General features: G+C 47.0%; 1 protein-coding gene across 2 annotated transcripts in view; it reads left to right on the forward strand.

The window, feature by feature from the left end:
• Window positions 1–15,690, forward strand: part of SEMA4B (semaphorin 4B) — an 84,384-nt gene that overhangs the window by 4,537 nt on the left and 64,157 nt on the right. Inside the window, exon 1 of one of the 2 annotated variants that reach the window (XM_082838828.1) lies at window positions 10,181–10,315. The exons of the other annotated variant lie outside the window; for it this stretch is intronic. The gene's annotated coding sequence lies outside the window, so the exon portion shown is untranslated. Of the gene's footprint in view, window positions 1–10,180; window positions 10,316–15,690 lie in introns of those variants that run through there. 2 annotated transcript variants of the gene reach the window in all.

Consider the following 15,690-nt stretch of genomic DNA (forward strand, 5'->3'; position numbering starts at 1 on the left):
CTCTAGAGCCCGCGAGCCACAACTACTGAGCCTGTGAGCCACAATTACTGAAGCCTGTGTACCTAGAGCCCGTGCTTCCCAGCAAAGAGAAGCCGCCTCAATGAGAAGCCCGTGCACCACAACGGAGAGTAGCCCCCGCTCACTGCAGCTAGAGAAAGGCCATGCGCAGCAACGAAGACCCAATGCAGCCAAAAATAAATAAAATAAATAAATATATTTTTTAAAAATAAAATAAAGTTTTCAAAAATAAAAATAAAATTAATCCAGGGACTTCGCTGGTGGTCCAGTGGTTAAGAATCCTCCTTCCAATGCAAGGGACATGGGTTCAATCACTGGTCAGGGAACTAAGATCCCACATGCTGCAGGGCAACTAAGCCCTCGCACTCTAGAGCCCGCGCACCACAACTAGAGAGCCCGAGTGCCACAACTACTGAGCCCACGCACTCTGGAGCCTATGCACCACAACTAGAGAGAAGCCCGTGCACTGCAAAAAAGATCCCGCGTGCTGCAACTAAGACCCGATGCAGCCAAATAAATAAGTTAGTTAACTAAAAATAAACATATATTTTTTTAAATAAAAAAAATCATCTATGTTTTTGCATGTAGCTGTAATTTATTAATTCTTCTGCCATATAAAACTCTATGTTATGAATATTCCACAATTTATGTATCCATTCTACTATTGACAGACATTTGGGTTGTTTCCAGTTTGGGGTTATTATTAACGATGCTTCTGTGAAGGTTCTGACACTTGTCTTTTGCTGCACATATGTATGAAATTCTGTTGGATGATACTTAGGAGTGAATTACTGGGTCATAGGCTACATACTTAAGCATTCGGCTTTAACAGACACTGGCAAACAATTTTCTGAGTGTCTGTATTCTTCCAGCAATGTATGAGAGCTTCAGTTTCTTTACATCTTTGCTAACAGTTGGCATTGTCATTCTTTTCAGTTTTAGTCATTCTTGTGGGTGTATAGTGGTTCTCATGGTGGTTTTTTGTTGTTGTTGTTGTTGTTGCTGTTTGTTTTGTTTTTGCGGTACGCGGGCCTCTCACCGCTGTGGCCTCTCCCGTTGCGGAGCACAGGCTCCGGACGCGCAGGCTCAGCGGCCATGGCTCACGGGCCCAGGCGCTCCGCGGCATGTGGGATCTTCCCGGACCAGGGCACGAACCCGTTTCCCCTGCATCGGCAGGCGGACTCTCAACCACTGCACCACCAGGGAAGCCCCTCATGGTGGTTTTAAATTGCCTTTCCCGTGGTCTCTCGGGCGCAATTGGTCAGTTCATTAAACTGATAAATAGCATTTCCCTGGAGACTAAAGAAATTGAGCTCCTTTTCGTATACTTATTGCCCATTTTAATATTCTCTTTTCTGAAGTGCCTGCTTCAAGTTTTTGCTTATTTTTTCCATTGGATTGTCTGCCAGTTTGTGATCTGTAGGAGTTCAATATACATTCTGATATGAGTCCCCTTTTTGGGTATATGTATTGCAAAAGTTTGGTTTTTTCCCATTCAGTGGCTTGCCTTCTCATTCATTTAAAATGTATTTGGAGGGTTTCCCTGGTGGCGCAGTGTTTGAGAGTCCGCCTGCCGATGCAGGGGACACGGGTTTGTGCCCCAGTCCGGGAGGATCCCACATGTTGCGGAGCGGCTGGGCCCGTGAGCCATGGCCGCTGAGCCTGCGCGTCCGGAGTCTGTGCTCCGCAACGGGAGAGGCCACAGCAGTGAGAGGCCCGCGTACACACACACACACAAAAAAAGTATTTTGATGCACAGAAATTCTTAATTTTAATTTAGTCCAACTTATTGACCTTTTATGTTTATGTCTTATTTCCTGTTTGATAAATCTTTTCTTAACTCTGTAGTATCTTCTGGAAGTTTTATTGTTTTATCTTTCACTTTTTTAAAAAGATTTATTTATTTATTTATTTGGTTTGCTGGGTCTTAGTTGTGGCAGATGGACTCCTTAGTTGTGGCATTTGAACTCATAGTTGTGGCATGCATGTGAGATCTAGTTCCCTGACCAGGGATTGAACCCGGGCCCCCTGCATTGGGAGCACAGAGTTTTAACCACTATGTCACCAGGGAAGTCCCTGCCTTTCACTTTGATATCTATAATTTTCCTGAAATTGATTTAAAAAATTTTTTTTTTACTTTTGGCTGTGTTGGGTCTTCGTTGTTGCATGCGGGCTTTCTCTAGTTGTGGTGAGCGGGGGCTACTCTTTGTTGCGGCGTGCAGGCTTCTCATTGTGGTGGCTTCTCTTGTTGCAGAGCACAGGCTCTAGGGCTCATGGCTTCAGTAGTTGTGGAATGCAGGCTCAGTAGCTGTGGCACACAGGCTTAGTTGCTCCATGGCATGTGGATCTTCCCAGACCAGGGATCAAACCCGTGTCCCCTGCATTGGCAGGTGGATTCCCAACCACTGCACCACCAGGGAAGTCCTGAAATTGATTTTTGATGCACCCTATTTCAGATATGTTAAAACGTGAAAAACAGTATGTATCCAAGAATTGATAAAATTCAGTTATTTTTTAACCTCCGTTTTAAATTTAATACGTAACAGGCATTTTTCTCTACCATTAAATGTTCTTCTACAAGACTTTTTTTTTTTTTTTTTTTTTTTTTTTTGTGGTATGCGGGCCTCTCACTGTTGTGGCCTCTCCCGTTGCGGAGCACAGGCTCCGGACGCGCAGGCTCAGCGGCCATGGCTCACGGGCCCAGCCGCTCCGCGGCATGTGGGATCTTCCCAGACTGGGACACGAACCCGTGTCCCCTGCATTGGCAGGCGGACTCTCAACCACTGCGCCACCAGGGAAGCCCTACAAGACTTTTTTTTAATAGCTGCCTAATAGTTGTCTAAAAAGAGACAGCAGGAACTTCCCTGGTGGTCCAGTGGGTAAGACTCCGAGCTCCCAATGCAGGGGGCTGGGGTTCGATCCCTGGTCGGGGAACTAGATCCCGCATACATGCTGCAACTAAGAGTTCGCATGCTGCAACTAAGAGTTTGCATGCTGCAACTAAGAAGCCCGTGTTCCGCACCTAAGACCCAGCGCAGCCAAAATAAATGAAGAAAAAAAAAAAAAGGAAACAACAGGCCCCAAATGGATTTGAAACCGTGCAACTCAGACTGGGACTTAAACCCACCGTCTTTTAATTGAGATCACACACCTGGTCTCAGGACTTAATGAAGCTCAGTTTCTTGATGTCTTATGGCAGAAAGAATTCAGTGAGAGACAAAGTGATACATAAGAAGTGGATTTATTTAGGGAGAAACACACTCCACAGACAGAGTGTGGGCCATCTCAGAAGGTGAGAGGCCCCAAAATATGGCGTGGGTAATTTCATAGGCTAATGAGTGGGAGGATTATTCCAACTATTTTGGGGGGGGGGGCTGGGGGAAAGGGCGGGGATTTCCAGGAATTGGGCCACCACCCACTTTTTGGCCTTTTATGGTTAGCTCTGACCTGTCATGGTGCTGGTGGATGTGTTATTTAGCTAATGTATTACAATGAGCATATAATGAGGCCCAAGGTCTACCGGAAGTTAGATCTTCTGCCGTCTTGGATCTAGTTAGTTCTAACCAGTTTTCGTCATGTCTTATGGCTATGTCATTCTTTTAAAGGTGCCCTGTCGCCTTCCCTTCTGTTTCAGATTCACTTGTGCTGAACCCCACATCAGCAAATCAAGACTTAATACCTAACCTATAACACAACATTGTAAATCAACTGTACTTTAAATAAATAAATAAATAAATATTGGCAGTTTCAGCCTCTCCCAGGAATGTGATCTTTAGTCAGCCAATGTGGAGTTACCTGGTCAGCACTAGTGAGGTAATCTGCCTGAAGGACCTGAAACAGGAGGAAAGGAGGCAGGGCACAAGGTTTGAAAGAATGACATAGCCTGAGGACATGACATAAACTGACTAGAACCAAATGGATCCAAGATGGCGGATAAGTTGACTTTTTCCACTAGACCTTTTTTAAAATAAATAATTAATTAATTAATTTTTGGCTGTGTTGGGTCTTCGTTGATGCACGTGGACTTTCTTTAGTTGGGGTGGGCAGGGGCTACTCCTTGTTGCCGTGCGCAGGCTTCTCACTGTGGTGGCTTCTCTTATTGCGGAGCACAGGCTCTAGGCGCACGGGCTTCAGTAGCTGTGGCACATGGGCTCAGTAGTTGTGGCTCGCGGGCTCTAGAGCGCAGCCTCAGTAGCTGTGGTGCACAGGCTTAGTTGCTCTGCAGCATGTGGGATCTTCCCGTACCAGGGCTCAAACCCTTGTCCCCTGCTTTGGCAGGTGGACTCTTAACCACTGCGCCACCAGGGAAGTCCCTCCACTAGAACTTGAGCCTCAGTACCAGCAAGCTCACATCAGCAAGCTAAATGACACACCTACAGGCGCCATGACAGTTCCAAGACCGACCATAAGTATCAAAAAGTGGGCAGTGGCCCAATTCCTGGAAATCCTGGCCCTTTCCTAAAATAGCTGGAATCCTCCTCCCACTCATTAGCTTATGAAATTACCCGCTCCAGTAAAAACTGACAACCCCATACCCTGGTGCCTTTCTCACCTTCTGAGATGGCTGGCCCAGACTCTGTCTGTGGAGTGTGTTTCTCTCTAAATAAATCCACTTCTTACCTATCACTTTGTCTGTCACTGAGTTCTCTCTGTGATGAGACATCAAGAACCTGAGCTTCATTAAGTCCTGAAACCAGGTGTGTGATTTCAGGTGGAAGACTGTGGGTTTTGGCTGCGTTTGAGTCCCAGCCGTTTGGGTTCAAGTCTCAGTCAGGGTTTTGGCCGGGTTCAAGTCCCGGCCACGTGGGTTCAAGTCCCAGACAGAGGTGCACGGTTTCAGCCCCAGTCTTCCCCAAAAGGAAGGTGACCTTGCCTGAAACAATCCACTCTTAGCTAGAATAACTTCCTTGCCCCGCCTCCTTTTGCCTGTAAAAGTCTTCCCTTTGTACAGCTCCTCGGAGCTCCTTTGTTTGCCAGATGGGAGGCTACCCAAGTCATGAATCGTTGAATAAAGACAAATCTTCAAATTTACTCAGTTGAATTTTGCTTTTTAACATACTCATCATATGCCTCTCCCTGGAGCCAGGGGCTCTGGAATCAGACAGGCCTTGGTTAATATCTTGTCTTCATCTCTTACAAGCTGTGTAACTTTTAACAAGTTATTTAAAGACTCTGGGCTTTAGCTTTCATGGGAGGTGCCCAGGTTTTGAACTGAGTCGGTTTCATAGTTGAATCTCAATTCCTAATTAATAATTGATTTAGAAGCACTACATCAACTGAAACAGTGGATCAATTAGCTCTAGAACAGTCTTATTTATTCATTAAAGTCTCCTAAAGACCTGGGATAGGCCACATCCTGTGAGCCCACAGTTTTATTGGATGTGACTAAGAAAAATAAAATGACATCAAAATGGATGCCCTTTGGTAGTTGAAAACTAAAGTCAGGGTTGGTGCCATGAAGAAGTGGCAATTGAACCACTTAATCACATTTCTTTATCAGATTATCAGATTATTCTTTATTTGTAGTGGTTATGAGAGGATTCCGCCTTGTTTTTCCTGGTTGCCTTGGGAGAGAGTTGCTTACTTTCTCTGTGGCTCACTTTATCATCTGTAATTGGTAGAGTAAAAGTTTAATACCAGCCTCATGGTGATGTTGTGAGGGTGAGCTGAGGGAGGATGAGGCAAGTATTAAGTGATGAGTAATGGCCACCATTATTCACACCCTTGGTGGGGTATAGACCAGTGAGATTTGGGAGCTCACTCCAAAACTAGAGTGTGGAAACTCAAAAGGCTAGAGTGGCCCTCGGGCCCTGTTTATGTGGAGCCGATGGAGACTGCCGAAACTCATAAGAAGTGGCTAGGGACTTCCCTGGTGGCGCAGTGATTGAGAATCCGCCTGCCAACGCAGGGGACATGGGTTCGATCCCTGGTTCCCGAGGATCCCACAGGCCGCGGAGCAGCTGGGCCCATGTGCCACAAGTACTGAGCCCACGTGCCGCAACTACTGAAGCCCACGTGCTGCAACTACTGAAGCCCACGCGCTGCAACTACTGAAGCCCACAAGCTCTAGGGCCCGCGTGCCAGGACTACTGAGCCCGCGTGCCTAGAGCCGGTGCTCCGCAACAAGAGAAGCCACTGCAATGAGAAGCCCACGCACCGCAACGGAGAGTAGCCCCCACTCTCCGCAACTAGAGAGAAGACCAGATGCAGCCAAAAAAAAAAAAAAAAAGAAGTGGCTAAAGAGAAAATTTCAATGGGAGTTCCCTGGTGGCCTAATGGTTAGGATTCCAAGCTTTCACTGCTGTGTCCCGGGTTCAATCCCTGGTCTGGGAACTGGGATCCCACAAGCCACGTAGCCAAAAAATTAAAAAAATTTCAGACATCAGTTTATGCAGGGAGGTGCTGGTAAACGTTTTTTATTTGTTTTTAGCGGTACGCGGGCCTCTCACTGTTGTGGCCTCTCCCGTTGTGGAGCACAGGCTCCGGACGCGCAGGCTCAGCGGCCATGGCTCACGGGCCCAGCCGCTCCGCGGCATGTGGGATCCTCCCGGACCAGGGCACGAACCCGCGTCCCCTGCATCGGCAGGCGGACTCTCAACCACTGCGCCACCAGGGAAGCCCAACTGGTAAATGTTTTTAACAACCAGGCTGTGTGTATGTGTGTGTGTGTGTGTGTGTGTGTGTGTTGATTTATAGCATTTCTGTGGTGTAGATACTTCCACCATTGCCAATGTCTAACTACCAACATAATGTCACTGAACACAGAGTTGCATAGTATTTCTACCAGATAGATACAGTAACTGTAAATATCCTCAAGAGAAGAAATACTACAGTAAAAAGGAAGTGATGAGTTTTGAGTCTTTTAATATGTTTTATTTAATTGTAAGTTTACATAACTTAATTTTTAAAAGTGGCTATGTTTAATAACTGGCTGACAAAATTCCTGAAAGTTTAACGATTGGTTCTCATGAGCCTGTATAAGCTGGCTGCAGCCACCACTGAATTAGCCCACGTGTCCTCATTTGGATCCTGTTATCTTGGACAAATAGCATTCGTGTTTAAGTTCAGGACCTGGCAACTGGACAAGTGCTAAGGGCAGGTTCAACGTACTTCTTAAGGACCGGTACTCGTTCCCCTGGTAACAGTGTCCCTTCCCCCAGGACACAGCCCAGAAGGTGACCTTTTACTTCCCTAGCTCTAAACTGTTTATCATTCTGACCCACCAGCACCTCCCCCAACTTCAGGGCAGACTGTCTCAGGAATGCCTGGGACATGCATGTAGGGCATCATGGCTGGTCACCTGCTGCACCCACGTCAGGTGCTTACAAGGTCAGCCAGATGGCCAGAAGGAGAGCAGAAGGCCTGAGAAGGAGCTGCCGGCTCCTGGGCTCTCAGCCCTATGGCATCTGCGCTGTTGGGCTAGGAATGCCCTTGGCAAATATACCCCATTGGTCCACTGCCCTCCTATGTTTCAAAACCTGGATCCAAACTACCATTTCTCAGTTTAACCTCACTTCTCCCCATTGCTTCTCTACCCCTGCAAATAACAGAGCCATAATGTTGACAAGTACGGACACTGGGTGCTTGTTCTAGAATTATCCCCCTTAAGCGTCATAACAACCCTATGAAGTAGGTACTATTCTTATCCCAGTTCTGTGAATGAGAAATCCAAGACTTGGGGTGGTGTGCTTATTTGCCCACAGTCATAGGGGAAGGACCTGGTGTTTTTCCTTTCTGCCTCAACTGTCTTCCTTCACGTGGTAGCCTCAGTTCATACATGCTTATTTTGCATTCTTCAACATGTTGCTTCCTCCTAAATGTTCTCAGCCTAGGGACGGTGGTGGAAGCCATGGGTCTGAAAAGATTGCTCAAGGAGAGAGTGTGCTGTGAGGATGGAGGAGGGGAGGAGGGAGCAGTGATGAGACCCTGATGGGCACCTACACCCGAGGGCCCCTGAGGAAGAGGAGACCCAGAAGGGCTGTCACAGAAAATGTGAGATAGCCAGGGGATGGACCGCAGTGCGGAAGTTACAGAGTGGATGAGGAAAGGAGCACCGAGAGGTGTCCCCTGGATTTTGCCGTCCAGAGACATCCGTGACCTTGGCAGGGGCCGTTCCTCCATTGCTCTGCTGGATGGTGAGGAGGCTGCAGCGGGGAAAGCAGGAACTCAGCAGGTGGGTTGAGGAAAGGCTGGGAGCTAGTAAAGTGGGTCAGCCAGTGTAGACCTCTCTTTCAAGATGAAGGAAGCAGCCTGCGCGCTGCGTCGACCTGGCGCTTCGGCTTCCGCGCCGGGATACCGGGCTCGGGTTCCCTGGCGGGATGGTGCCGCGGTGCCAGGTGACGGCCTGGAAGACGAGCTGGTTTCTAAAGGCACCCGTGATCTTTGCCCTTACTTCTCAGATTGTTCGTCTCTAAGAAGACAAGTTTTCAATTTAAAAAGGAGGAGGGAGCCATGATGGTTGCTGCCTGGTGGCCTCTTTTTCCTCTGACGAGTGGGAGGCAGAGAGTGAGGGGGATGAATAGTCGGGAGCACTAAGGAGGGTGGTGGAGTTTATAACAACCAGTTTGGGAGAATTGTAGAAGGAGGTTGGCAAGAGGTGAGCTGAAGTAGGAAGTAACACATGTGCAGGGGGACAGTCCCCACAGGAGTCCTTGCCCAGCACCACAGACAGGCTTCTTTGTGAATGCTGGTGTGTCTAGCCCTTAAGCTCATTAAGTTCATTCCCCATCAACTTTCTTACTGCTTTGGCCACCAGGAGGGGACAGTCTCTCCCGATACTAAGGACAGTTCACTGTGACTCCCAGTAAGAACGTCATGAGGGTGTTTCTGGATTTCTTTCCAGAAAGTTTACAAGGAGAAGCCAGTTGTCTGTAACCTGGAAAAGGGCTCTCACCAGACATGGAACCAGCCAGCGCCTTGTTCTTGGACTCCCAGCCTCCAGAACTGTAAGAAGTAAACGTTATCTGTTTCAGCCGCCAGTCTGGGGTAATTTGTTACAGAAGCCTGAGCTGACTGGGACAACATGCATAGTAACCCCATGCGCAGAATGAGGAAGTGAGTCGTTTTGCCCAGAACGGAGCAGGACTTCCAGCTCCAGATCAGTGAATTTTCCACTGTGTCACGGGAGGTACTGCAAGGTGCCGTGTTCTCCCAAAGTCTCCCCTCACTTAATTAAATAGAAAATATGTCCTTGGAACTGGCCTCCCTGGACTCAGCATAGATATAGGAATTCATCAGAAGCATTAGCCCTTTTCCTTTGAACCAGATTTACCTCTTCAGTCATTTAAACCTGAGTTTCATTAGGAGGTAATTAGGTTTCCTCTCTGATCAATTGGTGGTGGTTACACAGAAGGCCCACCTGGAAAAGTTCTGTGATCAATTAGCCAGGTCTGCCGGGGGCAAGGCAGAGGGAGAGTTAAGACCTGTGCACTAAATATATGCCCAAGATGGTAAGAAGTGGAATCAGTGATAAACATTAGGATTACCTTTGCAAAAAAGCTCAGAAAGGAAAGAGATGAAAGATTCTACGGAAGTCTAGGTTTTTCAGTCTCCTGGGTGAATAGTTGAGGGTGGTATGCTTGCTGATTGAGAAAGTTTATGTCTATTTGGGGGAGTCAAGGCAAGGGTGTCCAGAAGGGAGAAGCACAAACAACAGCTCTTGGAGTTTGGACACCCCCATCCCTTCCCCCATACCACTCCCACTCTGCCCCCCACCCCGACCTTGAATTCAGGGTACAGTGAGCAGGGCAGTTACCAAGATTCCTGGGCAAAGTTTCCTCTTGGCACCCAGACCTGAAGAGATCAGAGAGGCCAAGGGTGTGTTGAAATAGCCTGACAGGATGAATGCTGAGTTTGTCTTCCTGGCAGCGGCAGGCACAGGATGTACCAAATACAGCCTGGTCCTTTGCTCTAGATACAGATGAATCTAGATTTTGTGGGGCCTGAAGCTTACACAGTTGGGTTGGCTGGGCAGGGGATTCTTTTTAAGAAAATAATACAAAATTAGGTAGACCCCTTGGAAGGGGCCTATGTGAGTGAGGGATCCTGAAGCTTAAGCTTCAGAAAGGGGTATGTGTGGAGAAGAAAATAAAATAGTATGAGGAGATAAAGCATAAGGAAGGGGAGGCTACTCTGGACTGAAGTAGTCAGGAGAGGATGACTTCTGAGCCGCAAACCAAATGACAAGGATCTGTGCGAAGAGCATTCTGATCAGAAGGAACAGCAAGTGCAAAGGCCCTGAGGCTGAAACGGTCTTGGAATGCTGGGACCAGGAGAAGATCAGTGTGTCTGGCGTATGGTGAGCTAGGGGAGAGGGATGGGTGGTGAGTTCAGAGGAACAGGCAGGGACTGGTTCACATTGGGCTTTGAAGGCCTGGTAAGGACACCATTATTCCAGGATTGGTGGGAAGCTATTGAAAACTTTTTTTTTTCTTCAATATTTATTTATTTGGCTGTGCCGGGTCTTAGTTGTGGCATGCAGGATCTTCATCGCAGCATGCGGAATCTAGTTCCCTGACCAGGGATTGAACCCGGGCCCCCTGCATTGGGAGCACGGAGTCTTAACCACTGGACCACCAGGGAAGTCCCTATTGAAAGCTTTTAAGTGGAGGCTAAATATAAAAAGAGCATTATGGTGGTGTGTGGATAATGGCTTGCAGAAAATTCTAAAGAGGGTAGCCAGTGGAAAGTGGAGGTGTGTCAGCAGGACCTGGTCCTTCCAGGTCTGACAGTCGGGGGGACAGCCACTGGGACAGAGGGGTGGTTCCTCCGGTTTCCTCTGAGGCTCCCTCTGACGAGCCTCTCCCAATTACTGTCACTCACGTTGACCCCACAGAGCAGTTTGGGAACAAAAGGGCTGCTCTGTATCTGCACTGCTGGACTTCATGGTCTGGACAGCTTCTGAGGTCCTGGGTCGAACCCATGGGATAGAGACAACCTCAAGGTACCCTTAGCAACCTCCAGGGACCTCAGGAGTGAGCACCCTTGTTTCCAGAACATCTGACAGCCACGTTTGGGGTGGAAGGGAAGGACGCCCCCTGAGCACCCCGCTGCGGTCTGGCTGGGACAGCGGTGGCCATATGCCCTCTCCTCCGCCTCCAGAAGGCTGATCTCCATGGCAATCTCTGAGGTGCTCCAACCGTAGAAACATGCCACACAGGGGAAGAGGAAGAAGGAATTGTATTGCTGCAGGTGGCTAATGAATAGGTCTGCCCTGGGGCCAGGAGGGAAGGAAATGTGGAGTGGGAAGAGAATCTTCAAGCCAGGGAAGGAGGGGGGCCGTGGAGGCCTGCGGAGCTGAGCATCAGTGAGTATGGCGTGTGCTTGGGAAGCCTTGGCCTCTCTCAGGTTCCTCCCCTCCCCCACTGAATCTGCAGAGACTAAGGGCCTCCCTGGACAAGGCCAGGACAACATCTTTGCATGCCCTGGAATCTAAGACAAGAAACCAGTGACTTCCCTGGTGGTCCAGTGGTTAAGACTCCGCACTTCCACTGCAGGGGGGCACGGGTTCGATCCCTGGTCAGGGAACTAGGATCACGGATGCCCAGCGGCACAGGCAAAAATAAATAAATAAAATAAAATATTTTTAAAAAATGTTATCTTAAAAAAAAAGACAAGAAGACAATCAATATGGTAGCCTAACTGTTCGGGACTTGGGAATGGGAAGACCCAGGAGGTGAAGAGCTGGTCTCCCGGTGGAGTCTGCTGCTGGAGTGGATTTGGGTTTGATCACCGAGTTTGAGATATCCAAACAAAGGGCTTGGGGCCAGGTCAGAGTGATTCTTAGGGGACCAAGAGGAAAGTGTTTGCCCACAGTTCAAGTAATGAGAGGAGATACAGAGACAGAGAGAGGGAGAGAGGGAGTTAAACTGTAAAAGAGGAGGTAGAAAAACACCTTGATAAACTTGAGAAAATGGTTAATTGGTCATGGGATCCCAGCAGACCTCTCTGAAACGGAACAATAGTTGGGGTGTTGCTGGGGATTCCCAGAAAAAAACCAACCAACCAACCATCAAACAAAGAAACAATGGAAATAAAGATGCAGACGTGAAGAATGGACTTGACATGGGGCGGGGGAAGGGTAGGTAAGTTGGGACGAAATGAGAGAGTGGCATGGACTTATATACACTACCAAATGTAAAATAGATAGCTAGTGAGAAGCAGCTGCATAGCACAGGGAGATCAGAACGGTGCTTGGTGACCACCTAGAGGGGTGGGGTAGGGAGGGTGGGAGGGGGAGGCAAGAGGGAGGAGATATGGGGATATATGTATACGTATAGCTGATTTCACTTTGTTATACAGCAGAAACTAACACACCATCGTAAAGCAGTTATACTCCAATAAAGATGTTAAGGGCTTCCCTGGTGGCGCAGTGGTTGAGAGTCCACCTGCCGATGCAGGGGACACGGGTTCATGCCCCAGTCTGGGAAGATCCCACATGCTCACATGCTGCGGAGCGGCTAGGCCCGTGAGCCATGTCCGCTGAGCCTGTGCGTCCGGAGCCTGTGCTCCACAACGGGAGAGGCACAACAGTGAGAGGCCCGTGTACCGCAAAAAAAAAAACAAACCTACAATTCAACAACAGAAAAACAAACATCTGATTAAAAAATGGGCGAAGGTGGGACTTCCCTGGTGGCACAGTGGTTAAGAATCCACCTCCCAATGTAGGGGAGATGGGTTTGATCCCTGGTCTGGGAAGATCCCACGTGCCGTGGAGCAACTAAGCCCATATGCCATAACTACTGTGCCTGTGCTCTAGAGCCCACAAGCCACAACTACTGAACCCACATGCCAAAACCACTGAAGCCTACGCACCACAGCTACTGAAGCCCTCGCACCTAGAGCCCGTGCTCCACAACAGGAGAAGCCACCACAATGAGAAGCCCAAGCACCGCAATGAAGAGTATCCCCGTGCTCACCACAACTAAAGAAAGCCCATGAGCAGCAGCAAAGACCCAACGTAGCCAAAAATAAATAAATTATTTTTTTTAAAAAGGTTTCAACCACAAAAGAAAGGGGTGGGGGCGCAAACGACTTGAATAGACATTTCTCCAAATATAGTATGTAAAAGGCCAGTAAGCACATTAAAAAGTTGATCAACATCTCTAATCACTCAGAAAATACAAATTAATACCACTTAACACACATTAGGATGGCTACTATTAAAAAAAGAAGAAAAAAAAATGTGGGTGTGGATGTAGAGAAATTGGAACTCTTTTTTTTCTTCTTTTGGGTGCACCGCATGGCTTGCAGGATCTTAGCTCCTGACCAGGGATGAACCTGGGCCACAGCAGTGAAAGCGCCAAGCCCTAACCACTGGACTGCCAGGGAATTCCCAGAACTCTTTTTTGTTTATTGAGGTATTAGTTGATGTACAGTATTATATAAGTTTCAGGTGTACAACAGTGATTCACAATTTTTAAAGGTTATATTCCATTTATAGTTATTTCAAAATATTGGCCATAGTCTTGTAGCTTATTTATTTTATACATAGTAGTTTGTGCCTCTTAATTCTCTACCCCTATCTTGCCCCCCACTTCCCATTGGTAAGCACTAGATTATTCTCTATATCTGTGAGTCTGTTTCTTTTTGTTATATTCACTAGTTTGTTTTATTTTTTAGATTACACATATAAATGATATCATATAGTATTTGTCTTTCTCTGACTTATTTCACTTAGCGTAATATCCTATAGGTCCACCCATGTTGTTGCAAATGGCAAATTCTCATTCTTTATGGCTGAGTAATATTCCATCGTATATATATACTACATCTTCTTTATCCATTCATCTGTTGATGGACACCTGGGTTGCTTCCATATCTTGGCAATTGTAAATAGTGCTGCCATGAACATTGGGTTGCATGTACTTTTTCAAATTAGTGTTTTCATTTTTTAGGATATATACCTAGGAATGGAATTGCTGGGTCATATGGTAGTTCTGTTTTTAGTTTTTCGAGAAACCTTCATACTGTTTTCCACAGTGACTATACCAATTTACATTCCCACCAACAGCATATGAGGATTCTCTTTTCTCCACATCCTGATATGGAGATGCCATTCTAACAGGTGTGAGGTGATATCTCATTGTGGTTTTAATTTGCATTTCTCTAATGATTAACGATGCTGAACATCTTTTCATGTGCGTGTTGGTCATCTGTATGTCTTCTTTGGAAAAATGTCTATTCAGGTCTTCCACCCGTTTTTCAATCAGGTTGTTTTTTTTTTATGTTGAGTTGTATGAGTAGTTTATATATTTTTGATATTAATCCTTATCAGTCATATCATTTGCAAATATTTTCTCCCATTCTATAGGTTGTCTTTTCAGAAATTGGAACTTTTATGCACTGTTGGTGAGAATGTAAAATGGTACAGGCACTGTTGAAAATAGCATGGCAGTTCCTCAAAAAATAAAAATAGAATTACCATATGACCCAGCAATTCTGCTTCTAGATGGATACCTAAAAGAATTGAAAGCAGTGTTTGAAAGAGATATTTATATACCCATGTTCATGGCAGCATTAATCACAACAGCCAAAAGATGGAAGCAACCCAAGTGTCTACTAATGGGTGAATGGATATACAAAATGTGGTTATACATACAAGGGAATGTTATTCAGCCTTTTTTTTTTTTTTTGGTATGCGGGCCTCTCAGTGTTGTGGCCTCCCCCGTTGCGGAGCACAGGCTCCGGACGCGCAGGCTCAGCGGTCATGGCTCACGGGCCCAGCCGCTCCGCGGCATGTGGGATCTTCCCGGACCGGGGCACGAACCCGTGTCCCCTGCATCGGCAGGCGGACTCTCAACCACTGCACCACCAGGGAAGCCCTATTCAGCCTTAAAAAGAAAGAAAATTCTGACACATGCTACAACATGGATTAACCTTGAGGACATTATGCTAAGTGAAATAAGCCAAACATAATACAGTATGTTTCCACTTATATGGGGTACCTAGCGTAGTCAAATTCATAGACAGGAAATAGAATGGCAGTTGCGGGGGCTGGGGGAATGGAAAGTTATTGTTTAATGGGTACAGAGTTTTGGTTTGGGAAGATGAAAAGAATTCTGGAGATGGATGGTGGTGATGGTTACAAAACAAGGAGGATGTACACCTAGAAATGGTTAAGATGGTAAATTTTATGTTATGTGTATTTTACCACAATTTTTTTAAAAAGTCCCTTCCCACTGCCATTCTGTCCCTGCCACTGGGAATTTCTCACTAGACACATAACTCCTAGGCTGAGGCTCCTGCTATTGTGTTCTGGCCCCTTTTCATTTTCCTGACCTTCTCCCCTGTCTTCTCTCTTTTGGGGGTCCCTTTCCCCAAGTTCTTGTTAACGACCCCTGTAAAGCTGTTTAGCTCCTCATGCGTTTAACCATGCCCTGGCACCTCCCCTTCCTCAACCAAAGTGGCTGATCCAGATATTTTCCAAAACGAAAACTGTTCTCACCCCGCTAAATGCATTGAAAACGTGGCCTCCTGAGAAACTGAGTCGTCCAAGTCCACAGCTGAGACTCCATCTTCTCTCCACCAGCTGCCAGGACGTGGGTAGACCTGGGGACCCCAGGAGTGAATTTGTCAGAGTAAAAGCTGCTCTGGGCAGCCTCTTGGCAGCCTGCTAACAGCCCCTGCTGGCAACATTCCATCTGTCTGAGCATCACAGATCAAGCCTCAGAA

This window comes from Leucopleurus acutus (genome assembly GCF_964270905.1).
Source record: "Leucopleurus acutus genome assembly, chromosome: 1".
Taxonomy (NCBI): Eukaryota; Metazoa; Chordata; class Mammalia; order Artiodactyla; family Delphinidae; genus Leucopleurus; species Leucopleurus acutus.